The 16,255-nt window shown below is 39.6% G+C and overlaps 1 protein-coding gene across 2 annotated transcripts in view; it reads right to left on the bottom strand.

The window, feature by feature from the left end:
* The window catches only part of ARMH3 (armadillo like helical domain containing 3), a 223,820-nt gene that overhangs the window by 102,368 nt on the left and 105,197 nt on the right, over positions 1–16,255 (bottom strand). The window lies entirely within an intron of this gene.

Genomic DNA, 16,255 nt, shown 5'->3' with positions numbered 1-16,255 from the left:
TCCCCCCACCCCACGACAGGCCCTGGTGTGTGATGTTCCCCACCCTGTGTCCAAGTGTTCTCATTTTTCAATAACCACCTATGAGTGAGAACAGATTAACCTTTATTTGGTCCTCTGACTGAACTGTGTGACCTACAAAATGAATCTACAAGAATGTTCTTCCCTTGTGTGACCAAATTCTCTCCCTTTTCCAAACTCACACACAGAGGAAAGATAATAGAAATACAGACCTGAATATATCCTCTATCAGCTATGATCTTCAGAGTCACACATTAAAGTACCTATGCCATTTTAGAAAAGAGACAAACAGCACAAGTGCTCCTTGAAAGAGCAAGCACATGGTAGGCACTCTAAGTGTATGTTTTAATGAATGCTAATTAATAAGAGCTAAATATATGGAGACTTTACTATGTGCCAGGCACTGGACCAAGTTAGGGTATATGTAATGTAGCATACAGATGAGGAAAATCAAGACTGAGAGGAGACAAGTACAGTAACTGATTGCAGTCATTCACACAAATTGTAAGTAATGGAGCTGGAATTTAAACCTGGAGGGAAACGACTCAAGAGTCTACATTTATGCAGAGAAGAACAAGATCTCTGAAGCCAATGGTCAGGGTCCAAGTCCAGCCCCTGCCACCTACTAGAGAATAACAGCAATACCTATATGAAAGAATTGTTATATATAAAGTTCTTAGATTAGTGCCGTCCACATAGTAAATAAATTTTAGCTATTATTAATCTCAATAGACTACCTCCCAAATGAATGAATGAATGTACTGTATCTGAGACTTTCCCAAAAGAAAAAAAGTGGGGCCCCACTAACATTAAGAAATGCGGGACCAATCTGTATATGACCTTCATAGCTGAGTATCATGACTATGTACGCCTGACCCAAGACTCTCAAGAGCTATAGCAGCAGCTCTATCAGAGAGGAGGGCCTGTGGCTGTAATAGGGGAAAGAAAGCTCATGTGGCTGCTCTACATCTGTTTCAGCAATGTCTCACGTTTCTAAATTCATGCAATTTTATGAAAAAGAAGATAAGACAGAAGGCTTAATAAAACACATCAACAGTGCTGCTTTTTTAATTTATAAGATTTAGTGCAAGGGAATTTGGTATAGTTCCAAGTTAAAGCTCTACAATCTGAACTCAGGTTTCACTGAATGCATGTGTGAATTTATTCATGTCATGAACAAAATTGTTTCAGGAAGCCATACATGTATTGTTCAACTCAATTGTGAAATTTATTTAGATGCATTGGTTTTTCACCAGATCCTCCACAAAATCACAAGTTCTCTGATGGCAGAACCTAGACGTTTATGAAATGGAGCTGAATTTTACCTCCTCACATTTTCACAGAGGTATTAAACTCTGTCCACAGATTACTTCTCTGTAATACCCTGTCAGCTCTGTTCCTTACTGAACAGGCACCCAGATGACCTCATCACTGCATTTCCTTTGGAAACGCCATTGGTTTTTACATTCTTTTCTGAGCTACCAAATTGAAACACAAAATTATTTCAAAATTCCCTAAAAGTCTCAAACTAAAGCAATCATTTATGTAGTAAATTATGGTACACAAAAATAATATGCAACCATTTGAGACATGAAATTTACAAAAAATACAAATTGTACTTTAAAAAACACAAGCTAGAAGGATATCATAATTACAACTCTGTAAAACTATGCATGCATGTGGGTTAATATACAACAATGAAAACAGTGGTCGTACTAGAACCAAGGAATTATAAAATTCTAAATATTTTCTATGCTTTTCTTTAGTATTGGTAATTGTCTTTGATTTTAAAAATAATAAAAGACAGATTAAAACATAACGTCAGGCCGGGCGCGGTGGCTCAAGCCTGTAATCCCAGCACTTTGGGAGGCCGAGACGGGAGGATCATGAGGTCAGGAGATCGAGACCATCCTGGCTAACACGGTGAAACCCCATCTCTACTAAAAAATGCAAAAACACTAGCCGGGCGAGGTGGCGGGCGCCTGTAGTCCCAGCTACTTGGGAGGCTGAGGCAGGAGAATGGCGTAAACCCGGGAGGCGGAGCTTGCAGTGAGCTGAGATCCGGCCACTGCACTCCAGCCTGGGCGACAGAGCACCAGACTCCATCTCAAAAAAAAAACATCATTTACGGTTCTGGGTACCTTCTGTGGAGGTTGTTCCCATACAGTGGACTTCACTGCAGCCAAACAGGAAGATTAAGTATGTGCCTTTACCAAAAATGTCTTAGTGAGCCCTCACGCCTGTAATCCCAGCACTTTGAGAGACTGAAGTGGGTGGATCACTTGAGGTCAGGCATTCAAGACCAGCCTGGCCAACATGGTGAAACCCCATCTCAACTATAAATACAAAAAAAAAAAAAAAATTAGCTGGGTGTCGTGGCATGTGCCTGTAGTCCCAGCTACTCAGGAGGCTGAGGCAGGAGAATTGCTTTAACCCTGGAGGCAGAGCGTGCAGTGAGCCAAGATTGCACCACTGCACTCCAGCCTAGGCAACAGAGCAAGACTCCATCACAAAAAAAAAAAAAGTCTTTCCTCTTCTAGCCAAGATGCAATAATAAGACATAACTTACCCTCCTACTTTAAACAACAGAAACCTGGACAAAACATATGAAACAGTGGTTGTCAGACACTGGAAAACAAGCAATATAGAACTGTGATCCCCCAAAAGGAGGAAAACAAAGAAGGTGAACCCTACAACTGCCCTGCAGAAAAGTTCCCACACTGCAGGGCTGGGAAGAAGAATCTAAACAGAAGCCAGAAATCTTGCAAAGTTGAAGACACAGAGATCAGCATTTGGAGAGGCCAAGACATCTAGAGGATGTGGGGCAGAAAGCTGGCAAGGAGGGAGTTTGACAGACAGCTCTGGAGATCCCTTGTATCTCTTGCAGACACTGATCTATGCGTACAGAAGAAGAAACTACCCAAGGCTGAGGGCGAAGAATCACTGGAAAGGAGAAGGAACTGAGGAGCTCATGACACGCTCCGCAACGAAAATAACTTGTGTTTCCACCAGCAAGAGTGGAAAGACCTAGTAACACATGGAGTATCAGGCAGGTTCTGTAAATGGGTACTGCATTTGTAATGGGACAAACTAGCCTACATTCAAGGTTGCTCTTGATCTACCCTCAATCCTTAAAAGCAAAACCTGAAAAGATCCAACTGACTCCACATAACATAATCACATTCCAGAAAAAAGTACAATCTTACATAAAAGAAACATAACAAAATCCAGCATTCACATCATAAAAATCACAATTTCTAAATTCTAATGACAAAAATAACCAGGCATGCAAAGAAACAAAAACATATGAACCATAAGAAACAAAAAAAATATGAAGCATAAGCACAGGGAAAAGCAGTCAGTAGAAACAGACCTAGACATGAAGAAAGACAATGGAAGGAGAAGACAAGGACATTAAAACAGCTATTAGAAATATGTTCCATATATTCAGGAAGACTGAGGAAAATTTGAAAATGATGAGCAAAGAAATGGAAATATTAAAAAAGAAACCCATGGCTAAGCACAGTGGCTAATGCCTATAATCTCAGCACTTTGGAAGGCTAAGGCAGAAGGATTGCTTGAGCCTATATATATATATATATAAAATATATGTATTATATATAAAATATAATATATATTATATATATAATATATGGTGTATATATATATAGAGAGAGAGAGAGTCCAAACTGAGAAGAGCAGGGACAAAACATATTTGAAGAAATCATAGCCAAAACATTTCCACATTTGATGAAAACTAGAAATGTACAGATTCAAGAAGTTCTAAGAACCCCAAGCAAAATAAACATAAAGAAAACCATGCCAAGGCATGTGATAATCATGACAAAGAGAAAATATTAAAAGCATTCAGAGGCTGGGCATGGTAGCTCATGCTTGTAATCCCAGTACTTTGGGAGGCCAAGGTGGGTGGATCACCTGAGGTCAGGAGTTCGAGACCAGCCTGGCCAACATGGCGAAACCTCGTCTCTACTAAAAATACAAAAATTAGCCAAGCATGGTGGTGCACACCTGTAATCTCAGCTACTCGGGAGGCTGAGGCATAAGAATCTCTTGAACCCAGGAGGCAGAGATTGCAATGAGCCCAGATGGCACCACTGCACTCCAGTCTGGGGGACAGAGTGAGACGCCATCTCAAAAACAAAAAGCATTCAGAGAAAAACAAAGATATTATGCACAGAGAAACAAAGATGAAAACAACAGACCTCTTACTAGCAACTATGTAAGCCAGAAAACAAAGAAATGAGATTTTTAAAATAATGAAAGAAAAATTTTATATTAAACAAAAATATATTTTAAAAAAATGGTAAAGTTCTACTTCCAGCATGGGGGAGTAAGCCCACTAAAGCCTTATCTCCTGCTGATTACAGCTAAAAACCCTAGACAAAACATGAAAAGTTATTATCTGAGGGCTCTGAAAATTAAACAAAAGCAGACAGATTATAGAGGGAAGTCAAAACTTGGAGAAACACTCACAAGAGGGAAGGTTTCCAGGTTTTATTTTTCCTATTTTCTCTTACAGCTTTGCCCCAAGAGTCAGCCAGTTCCAGAGCTGCATAGTGGAACTGTGTGGATGGCTAAAACTCTAAAGCAAGCCTCATCTATCTGGAGAAAGAAATCGAGAGGCCAGGCACAGTGCCTCATGCCTGCCATCCCAACACTTTGGGAGGCCAAGGAGGGTGGATCACTTGAGTCCAGAAGTTCAAGACCAGCCTGGGCAACATGCCGAAACCCTGTCTCTACAAAAAATACAAAAATTAGGCCAGGAGCAGTGGCTCACGCTTGTAATCCCAGCACTTTGGGAGGCTGAGGCAGCTGGATCACCTAAGGTCAGGAGTTCAAGACCAGCCTGACCAACATGGTGAAACCCCATCTCTACTAAAAATACAAAACTTAACCAGGCGTGGTGGTACATGCCTGTAATCTCAGCTACGTGGGAGGCGGAGGCACAAGAATCACTTGAATGTGAGAGGCAGAGGTTGCAGTGAGCCGAGATCATGCCTGGGTGACACTCCAGCCTGGGTGACAGAACAAGACTCTGTCTCAAAAGAGAAAAAAAAATCCAGAAGATTATAACCAATCTCTGAGTGTATACAACATAACATTAAAAATGTCCAGGAGGAGGCCAGGCTTGTGGCTCACGCCTGTAACCCCAGCATTTTGAGAGGCCAAGGCAGGCAGATCACCCAAGGTCAGGAATTCGAGACAAGCCTGGCCAACATGGCAAAACCCCATCTCTACTAAAATACAAAAAATTAGCCGGGCATGGTGGCGGGCACTTGTAATCTCAGCTACTGGGGAGGATAAGGCTGGAGAATTTCTTGAACCCAGGAGACAGAGGTTGCAGTGAGCCACTGCACTCAAGCCTGGGCGACAGAGTAAGACTCTGTCTCAAAAAAAAAAAAAAAAAAAAAAAAAAAAAAAACTGTCCAGGAGGTAATCCAAAATTACTCATCTTATAAAGAACCAGAACATATAATAAAACAGAAAAATGTGACCAATTCTCAAAAGAAAAGGCAAAAAACAGATATGAGATGGCACAGATGTTAAAATTATCAAGGACTTTAAAGCAGTTATCATAACTATGCTCCATGAGGAAAAGGTAAACATACTTGAAACGAATGGAAAGACAGAAGTTCAGCAAAGAAACTGAAGCCATAACAAAGAGCCAATTAAAATATTTAGAAGTAAAGCTGAGCACAGTGGCTAATGCCTTGTAATCCCAGCACTTTGGAAGGCTCAGGTATGAAGATCACTTGAGCCCAGGAGTTTGAGGCTACAGTGAGCCAAGAGTACACCACTGCACTCCAGCCAAGGTGACAAATATTTAGAAGTAAAATATGTATTATGTGAAATAAAGAATTCACTGAATGGGCTTAAAAGCAGAATAGACTGACAAAGGAGTCAGTGAATATAAAGAATAATAGAAATAATTAAATATGAAGAATAGAGACAAATGGGGGAGGGGAGGGACAGGGCCTTAGAAACATATCGGACAATATCGAAAAGTCTAATCTTTGTGATATTATAGTGTCAGAAAAGGAGGAGACAGAAATTGAGGCAGAGTTTCTGCCCCCAGTGAAAAAAGAATGGCTAATAACTTTCCCAAATTTGCTGAGAGTCAAGAAGCTCAGCAAACCCCAAATAGGATGAACTCAAAAATTGTGCATAGACATCTCATAATCACACTGCTGAAAGCCAAAGATAAGGAAAAAAAAAAAAAACGACACCTTTTAAGAAGCTAGAGAAGGCCAGACGCGGTGGCTCAGGCCTATAATCCCAGCACTTTGGGAGGCTGAGGCGAGTGGATCATGAGGTCAGGAGTTCAAGACCAGCCTGGTCAAGATGGTGAAACCCCGTCTCTACTAAAAATACAAAAATTAGGTAGGGCACGGTGGCTCACGCCTGTAATCCCAGCATTTTGGGAGGCCAAGGCAGGCAGATCACAAGGTCAGGAGATCGAGACCATCCTGGCTAACACGGTGAAACTCCGTCTCTACTAAAAATACAAAAAATTAGCCGGGCGTGGTGGTACGTGCCTGTAGTCCCAGCTACTCGGAGGCTGAGGCAGGAGAATGGTGTGAACCTGGGAGGCGGAGCTTGCAGTGAGCCGAGATTGCACCACTGCACTCCAGCCTGGGCAACAAACCGAGACACCATCTCAAAAAATAAATAAATAAATAAATAAATAAAAACAAAAATAAAAACACAAAAATTAGCTGGGCATGGTGGCAGGCACTTGTAATCCCAGCTACTCGGGAGGCTGAGGCAGAGAATAGCTTGAACTCAGGAGGCAGAGGTTGCAGTGAGCCGAGATCAACCCACTGCACTCCAGCCTAGGTGACAGAGCAAGACTCCATCTCAAAAAAAAAAGCTAGAGAAAAACAACATACTACAAACAATGGAACAATGATTCAAATGACTACAGATTTATTTTCAGAAACCATGGAGGCCAGAAAAAGGAGAATAATAGCTTCAAAGTACTTAAAGATAAAAATTACCAACTAAAAATTCTATATCCAGCTGGGTGCAGTGGCTCACACCTGTAATCCCAGCTACTGAGGATGTTGAGGCAGGAGGACCACTTGAGCCCAGGAGCTTAAGGCTGCAGTGAGCTATAATCACACCACTGCACCCCAGCTTGAGCAACAGAACAAGACCCCATCTCTTAAAAACTAAAAAAAAAAAACCACCACAGTGGCTCACACCTGTAATCCCAGCACTTTGGGAGGCCAAGGCAGGCGGATCGCCTGAGGTTGGGAGTTCGAAACCAACCTGACCAACATGGAGAAACCCCATCTCTACTAAAAATACAAAAGTAGCTGGGCGTGATGCAGCATGCCAGTAATCCCAACTACTTGGGAGGCCAAGGCAGGAGAATCACTTGAACCCAGGAGGCAGAGGTTGTGATGAGCCAAGATCGTGCCATTGCACTCCAGTCTGGGCAACAAGAGCGAAACTCAAAAATAAATAAATAAACAACTAAATAAATAGACCCTATATAGTAGCAAAGTTTCTACACTTTATTGAAGTGGTACAATGCTAACTTTAAGTAGACTGCAAAAGGTATATACAATGTAATCTTAGAGTAACTGCTAAAAACTACAAATATAGCCAAAAAGCCAACTAATAAATTAAAATGGAATATTTAAATATATTCAAATTATCCAAAAGAAAGCAGAAAAGCAGGTACAGAAGAGCCAGAAAGTGGGGGGAGGGGCAAACAAAATAAGTGGTTGAACTGAAAGAAACTATATTGATTATTGCATTGCAAATATGCATGGATAATATGCCAAATAAGATACAGAGATTGTCAGACTGGATAATAAACAAGACCCAACTGTAGGCTGTGTACAAGACAGACACTGTAAATATAAAAATATAGCTAACAGGAAAATATATAAGCCAACCACAGTGGTATGTGCCTATAGTACCAGCTACTCAGGAGGCTGAGGCAGAAGGATTAGTTAAGCCCAAGAGTTTGCGGATGTATTGCACTATGATCACATCTGTGAACAGCCACTGTACTCAAGCTATATAGCAAGAACTCACTTCTAAAAAGAAAAAAAATTAAGGTATGCATGCAGATACTAACAATTTAAAAAGCCAGAGTGGCTGTATTAAAGTCAGACAAAGCAGAATTCAGAACAAGGAATACTACCAGGGTGAAGGAGGATGTTATATAATGATAAAAGAGTCAATTTGCCAAGATATAATAATCCTAAATGTGTATCTATCTAACAGCAGAGCTACAAAACACATGAACCAAAAAGTGAAAAGAACCAAAATGGGAAAACAGACAAACTCACAATTATAGCTGAATGTTTCAACAATCTTCTCTGTCCCAGAAAAATTTGTGAAAACAGAGAACAATATCATCATACAACTTAACCAAACTGAAACTTACAGAACTCTCTATCCACCAAGAACAAAATACAAGTGCATGTGGAATGGACCATTTACCAAGATACACCATACTCTGGGCCATAAAACATGTCTCAATAAATATCAAAGCATTGAAATAATACAAACAATATTCTTGGGCCAAAACAAAACTAAACTAGAAATTACTAATAGAAGAATATCTGGAAAATCCCTGAGTATCTGAAAATTAAGCAACACATTTCTAAAAACTTCAAAAGTCAAAGAAGAAATTCAAGGGAAATGAGAAAATACATTGAACTTCAAAGACAATAAAAATATAATGAAAAAATTTATAAGCTGCAGCTAAAGCAGTACTTAAAGGGAAATGTATAGCACAAAATATTTATATTAGAAAAAAAGAAAAGTCTCATATCAATGAACAATGCTTGCACCCTAAAAAACTAGCAAAAAACGAGCAAATTAAACTCAAAGCAAGCAATAAGAAGAAAATAAAGAGCATAAATCAATAAAACATAAAAATGACAGAGAAAAAAATCAATAAAACTAAAAGCTGGTTGTCTGAGGAGGGGAAATCAATAAACTTGATAAATATCTATCCAAACTGACGAAGAAAAAAAAAAAAGAAAAAATACAAATTACCAATATAGAGAATGAAAGAGGGAAGCTGAGTACAGACCCTATAGACATTAAAAGTGAATGTTACAAACAACTGTATGCCTCATAAAAGTGACAACATAATAAAACAAACTTCTTCAAAGACACAAACTTCCAAAGGTCACTGCTAAATAAATAGATAACTTAAATAGTCCTGTACCTATTAAATAAATTGAACTTATGGTTTAAAATCTTCCAAGAAAGTAAACTCCAGATGCAGTGGCTTCACTGGCAAATTTTACCAAACATTTAAGAAATAAACCACTCTTAAACAAATTATTCTAGAAAATGGAAGATGAGCGATGAGAGAACACATCCCAATTCATATTATGAGGCTAAAATTAACTAACATTGAAACCAGAAAAAGACATTTTAAGAAAGTAAAACTACACACCAATATACCTCATGAATACTAGCAAATTGAATACAATAATATGTAAAAATGATAGGTTATAATCATGTGGGGTTGGTCGACCTTTAAAAATCAATCACTATACTAACAGACAATAGTAGGAAAACCATGTAATCATGTCAATAAATGCTAGAGAATGTTTAACAAAACTCAACATTCATTAATGACAACAATTCTCAGGAAATAAAATGGAATTTCCTCAACCAGACAGAGGGCATCTATGAACAACCTACACGTAACATCACATTTAATGGAGGATAACCTTAATCCTTTCACCTTAAGACTGGACACAAGGCAAGTATGTCCATCCTTACCCTCTAATTTAACATAGTAGTGGAGGCTGTAACCAGTACAATAAGGCAAGAAAAAGAAATAAAAGGCACACAACATTTACATACAACATGAATGTCTACGTAGAAAATCCCAAAAAGGTTACAAAAACTAGTAAACCTAGTAAGTGAGATGACAGGATACAAGATCAAAAATAGCAAGATAACAGGATACAAGATTAAAAATCAGCATTGTTAAGAAACAATGTGTAAAATGGTACCCCCACATTGGAAAAGTGAGGACAGTCAAACAGTGTGGCAGTTCCTCAAAAGGTTATAAACACCATATGACCGAGCAATTCTGCTCCTAGGTATATACTCAACAGAATGAAAACATGCCCACACAAAAATCCGTACATGGAAGCTCATAGCAGGATAATTCAGAATAGCAAAAAGTGGAAGCAACCTAAATGTCTACCAATTGATGAATGGATAAATAAAATGTGGTATATCCATACAATGTAATACTGTTCCACAGTAAAACAAAGTACTGTTACTTCATGGATACAACATGGATAGGCCTTGAAAAGATCCAAAATAAAAGAAGCCAGTCACAAGAGACCACATACTGTATTTCATTTATATAAAATGTCCAGAATAGGCAAATTTACAGACACAGAGAATAGATTAGCGATTGCCTAGGGCTCAGGAGATTGCAGTAAATGGGGTCACCTCTCGTGGGTAGGTTTCCTGTTGGGGTGATGAAAATGCTCCAAAGTTCATTGTGGTGATGGTGGTATAATCCTCTGACTATACTGAAACTCACCAAATTGTATGCTTTAATGGGCAGATTATATGACAGGTGAATTATACCTCATAAAGCTGTCACAGTAAAAAAAAAAAAGTAGGTTTTCTGCATATTGGCAATGAACAAGTAAAAATTAAAATTTTCAAAAATACTAATAGCACCAAATGCCATGAAATACATTAAGATAAATCTAATAGAATATATGCAAGATTTTCGTGTTGAAAACAACAAAACATTAGTGAGGAAAATCAAAAACTTCAATAAATAGATATATTTTGTCAGGGATTGTAAGGTATATTATCAAGATATCAGCTTCCCCCAAAATGATCTATAGGTTTGCCATAGTCCCAGTCAAAACTCCAGTAAGCTTTTGATTAAAACATATACTTGCTGGGTGCAGTGGCTCATGCCCGTAACCTCAGCACTTTAGGAGGCCAAGGCAGGAGGATCGCTTGAGCCCAAGAGTTCGAGACCTACCTGGGCAACATAGGGCAACCTCATCTATATTAAAAAAACAAAAATAAATTATCCAGGCATGGTGACGCACACCTGTAACCCCAGCTACTCAGGAGGCCGAGGTGGGAGGACTGCTTGAGCCCTGAAGGTCAAAACTGCAATGAGCTGTGATTGAGTCACTGCACTCTGGCCTGGGTGACAGAGCAAGACACTGTCTCAAAAAAAAAGAAGAAAGCCAGGCACAGTGGCTCACACCTGTAATCCCAGCACTTTGGGAGGCTGAGGAGGGCAAATCACTTGAGGTTGGGAGTTCAAGACCAGCCTGGCCAACATGGTGAAACCCCATCTCTACTAAAAATAAAAAAAATTAGCCAGGTATGGAGGCGTAGGCCTGTAATCCCAGTTACTTGGGAGGCTGAGGCAGGAGAATTCCTGGAACTCAGGAGGTGGAGGTTGCAGTGAGCCGAGATTGTGCCACTGCACTCCAGGCTGGGCAACAGAGTGAGACTCCGTCTCAAAAAAAGAAAAAAAAGGAGGAAGGAAGAAAGGAAGGAAGCAAGGTGGTTGGGGGAGGGGGGTGGAGGATGAGGAGGAGGAAGAAGAGGAAGAAGAACAACAAAAACAACAAGAACAAACAGCAGCAGCAGCAGCAGCAACCAAATTCTTACAGAAAAGTTCTAAATAACTTATACAGATACTCTTTTCTGCAGGTGGTGGAGCTTAACCTCCCTATTCCCTAACTTTTTATGTTGGCTGCATTTAGTGATTTGCTTCCATGATAAAAACAAAAAGAAAAGAAAATAAAGAATAGACTATGAAAAAGTAGAAAAAATTACAACTCTGCGGTGGAGAAACATGGCAAACACTACCTTAACCAAGTGATCAAGATTAGTTATCATCAGTGATAAGTCAGGGTACTTGGACTGTGTGGCATTTTTCTCTATAATCCACAATCCAAGACAAACCCGAATCGGGGAACATTCTTGAAAACTATCAGGGTCACAAAAAAACAAGGAAACACAAAGAAACAGTCACAAATCAGAGAAGACTAAGGAGTCACGATGACTAAATATAATGTGGTAACATGGATGGGATCCTGGAATACAAACAGGACATTAGTAGAAAAATTGGTAAAATCTAAATACACTTTAGAGTTTAGGTTTGTTTTTATGTGGTAAAAAAAAAAAAAAAAAAGAAAGAAAGAAAGAAAAGAAAAGAAAGAGAAAAGGAAAAGGAAAAAGAAAAAGAAAAAGAAACAAAAAAGAAAAAGAAAAGGAAAATAGGAAAAGAAAAGAAACACACACATCTCATAAAATTTACCCTCTTAACCATTTTTTCAAAAAAGACTCATCAATGGCAGTAGTAAGAAGGGGGAAAAGAGGAGAAGTTCAATCTTTTTAACTGACTGTGAATGACTGAGATACTTCACTTTTGGAGCAGCTGCTCTTAACCACTTTTAAGCATACAATTTAGGTGCTAAGTATATTTACATTGTTGTAAAACAGATCTCCAGAACTTCTTCATCTTGTAGAACTGAAACTCTACACACCTTAAGCAACTCTCTTTGTCTCCTCCCAAAGCCCCTGGTAATCATCATCCTACTTTCCGTATCTGTGAATTTAACTCTTTGGATACCTCATATAAGTACCACCCCTTTGTGACTGCTTTATTTCACTTAGCACAATATCCTCAAGGTTCATACATACTGTAGCATGTAACAGGACTTCTTTCCTTTTGAAGGCTGCATAATATCCCACTGGGTGTATATACCACATTTTGTTTATCTATTCATCTGTCAATGGACACTTGAGTTGCTTCCACCTTTTGGCACTTGTGAATGGTGCTATTATAAACATTGGTGTGTACTGTTTTTTGTTGTTTCTTGAGATAGGGTCCCACTCTGTCACATAGGCTGGAGTGCAGTGGTACAATCTCAGCTCACTGCAACCTTAGCCTCCTGGGCTCCAGTGATCCTCCCACCTAAGCCTCCCAAGTAGCTGGGACCATAGGCATGCACTGCCACGCCTAGATAAATTTTTGTACTTTTGGTAAAGACAGGGTTTTGCCATGTTGCACAGGCTGGTCTCGAACTCCCGAGCTCAAGTGATCTGCCTACCTCGGCCACCCAAAGTGCTAGGACTACAGGTGTGTGCCACCATGCCTGGCTAATTTTTGCAATTTTAGTAGAGATGGGGTTTCACCATGTTAGCCAGGCTAGTCTTGATGGTCCCGCCTTGGACTCCAAAGTGCTGGGATTACAAGCGTGAGCCACCGCACCCAGCCCCCCCCCCTTTTTTTATTCAAATGAGCAAAAGATATGAGCAAATACTTCACCAAAGAAGATATATGGGGCCGGGCGTGGTGGCTCTAGCCTGTAATCCCAGCACTTTGGGAGGCCGAGACGGGCAGATCACGAGGTCAGCAGATCAAGACCATCCTGGCTAACACGGTGAAATCCCGTCTCTACTAAAAAAATACAAAAAACTAGCCGGGCATGGTGGCGGGCGCCTGTAGTCCCAGCTACTAGGGAGGCTGAGGCAGGAGAATGGCGTAAACCCGGGAGGCGGAGCTTGCAGTGAGCTGAGATCTGGCCACTGCACTCCAGCCTGGGCAACAGAGCGAGACTCCATCTCAAAAAAAAAAAAAAAAAATAGAAGATATATGGATGGCAAATAAGGACAGGAAAAGATGCTCAACATCATTACTCATGCAAAGTTAAAAACACAATGAAGTAGCACTATATATCTACAAGCAAACAACAGCAACAACAAAAAACAAAAAAACAAAAGTGGAGAATATCAAGTGCTGGCTACAATATGGAATGACGACAGCTCTCATGCATTGCTGGAGAGAATGTGAAACAGAACATCACTTTGAAAAATGGTTTGGTGGTTTCTTATATAGTTAAAACATACTTACCACAACACCCCAAAATCCCATTGCTATGCACATAGCCAAGTGAAATAAAAACCTGTGTTCATGCTGGGTACAGTGGCTCACACCTGTAATCTCAACACTTTGGGAGGCCGAGATGGGCAGACTGCTTGAGCCCAGGAGTTCAAGACCAGCCTGGGCAACATGGCGAAACCCTGTCTCTACTAAAATTACAAAAAGTAGCCGGGCGTGGTGGCATGTAGCTGTAGTCCCAGCTTCTTGGGAGGCTGAGGTGGGAGGATTGTTTGAGCTCAGGAGGTCAAAGCTGCAGTGAGCCATAATTGTGCCACTGCACTCCACCGTGGGTGAAAGAGCAAGACCCCGTCTCAAGAAAAAACAAAAACGAAAAAAATCCTGTATTCACTAATGTACAAGAATGTTAACAGGAGCTTTATTTCTCATCACTAAAAACTGGAAACCTTCCAAATGTCCCAAATGTCCTTAACCTGATAAATGGACAAACTAAGATGGCAATTCATACAACGAAATATTACTCTGTAATAAAAAGGAAGGAACTACTGATACATGCAATGACATGGATGAATTTCAAACGAAATACTACATGAAAGAAGCCAGACTCAAAAGGTTATATGATTCCATCTATAAGATATTCTGGAAAAGGCAAAACCATGAGGACAGAAAACAGATCAGTGGTTGCTCGGGGTTGTGAGTAGATGGAGGAGTTGACCTCATAGGAACACAAGGGAAATTTTTTGGATAGTGAAACTCTTCTATATCTTGATTTTTGTGATAATTACACTACTATATGCATTTGTCAAAACTCAAAACTGTACATTTAAAAGGGTGGTTTTTGCCATGGATGTAAATTATGCCTCAAAAACGTTAATAAAAAACACGTTTTTTTTCACCAGAAGTTTATATAAAATAGAGCACTGAAACATGCGATCTCCTACTGTTTGCTGTGTTTCAGTTGTTGAAAATTTTCACTTTCCTATTTGTGCCCTCCTGGTTAACATTTTTATTCCCTTGGCAGATTTGGACATTCACAGGTATCTTCTCTTATCTTGTTGCTGTAGCTACAAGGGGTTATCTCATTTGACTAGTTACATGTGGCCCCGCTGAGCAGGTATGTCAGACTTTTATAAAATATCTCCCCAACTCCAACTCTTTCCTTTCCTCATTGAAAAGCATATTTATTCATCTACCAATGAGTGCTAAAACCACTGGGGCAGCTCTTTACTCTTGGAAAATTCTACATTCTACATTCTCAGGAAGTTGGTGAAGCGAGGCAGATGCAAACTACACTAGGGTACCCTGAGCACATCTAGCCAACGTAAAGTCTATTAGAGAGTTCTTATGTAAGGCTGCCAAGCTCCTAAAAAAAAGAGATGGGTCTTGATGGGACAACTGAAACCTGCTGTCACATGGGCAACTGACTTGATGCTAAAGCTATTACAATGAGAGAGAAGAGATACTTTAAAAACCTGGGTCCTTGCAGACATTGTTGAGCAACTGATCATACCATTCTAGAACTGTCATATAATTTTCCTACTCTTTAAGATAGTTTTAAGTCCGAGTTTTCTGATACTTGCCACTGAAAACATCCTACTAATACAAGGCCCTACTTGCACTGCCTAAGACATTATAGCAAAGGTTCTCTTATAAAGTTCTCTTAAAAGTTTTCCTTCACTGCTCTAAAAAATAAAGTATACTAGAAAAAAAATATTTTCCTCCCAGGTAATCCTTCTTTTCCACTGCTGCTTCTATTCTTTCTCCTGGTACTTGTTCCAAATCTTCTCCACTTTTCTCATGATACAAGAGTCCCAAGGAGAGGTTGGGGTTTTCACAATTAATCTCATCACAAAGGATGAAGCAAACTAATCTACAGTGACAGAGGCAAATCAGTGGTTGCCCAAGGATGAGGCACAGTGGGTGAAGGCGGTGAAGAAGACATGAGAGGATTCTAAAGAGATACAAAGAAACTTGGGAGGTGATGGATACGGTTATTATCCTGGTCATTGTGATGGTTTCACATACATACACATATGTCAAAACTCATTAAAATTTGTATAATTAAAATGTGTGCAGTTTACATATCAATTATACTTCAATAAAACTAATAAATTTGGGTTTTAAAAATAAGATAGTTTTACTGAGTGGCTGTTTCTGTGCAATCTACAGAGATTTTTCCTTAACCTTTATACTACAGGTAGAATTAACTAGGCCCTTATCCCAAACTTATGGGGACATATGACTTCTTTCAGAAATAAGTTATACTTGCTATAGCTGGAGAGTACATTTCAGTGAGCCAATCACCAAAAGATTTCCAAAAAAAGATTT

Source organism: Piliocolobus tephrosceles, chromosome 9, assembly GCF_002776525.5.
Source record: "Piliocolobus tephrosceles isolate RC106 chromosome 9, ASM277652v3, whole genome shotgun sequence".
NCBI lineage: Eukaryota > Metazoa > Chordata > Mammalia > Primates > Cercopithecidae > Piliocolobus > Piliocolobus tephrosceles.
Note: the sequence above shows the minus strand (reverse complement) of the source record. Positions and strands in the feature narration are given on the sequence as shown.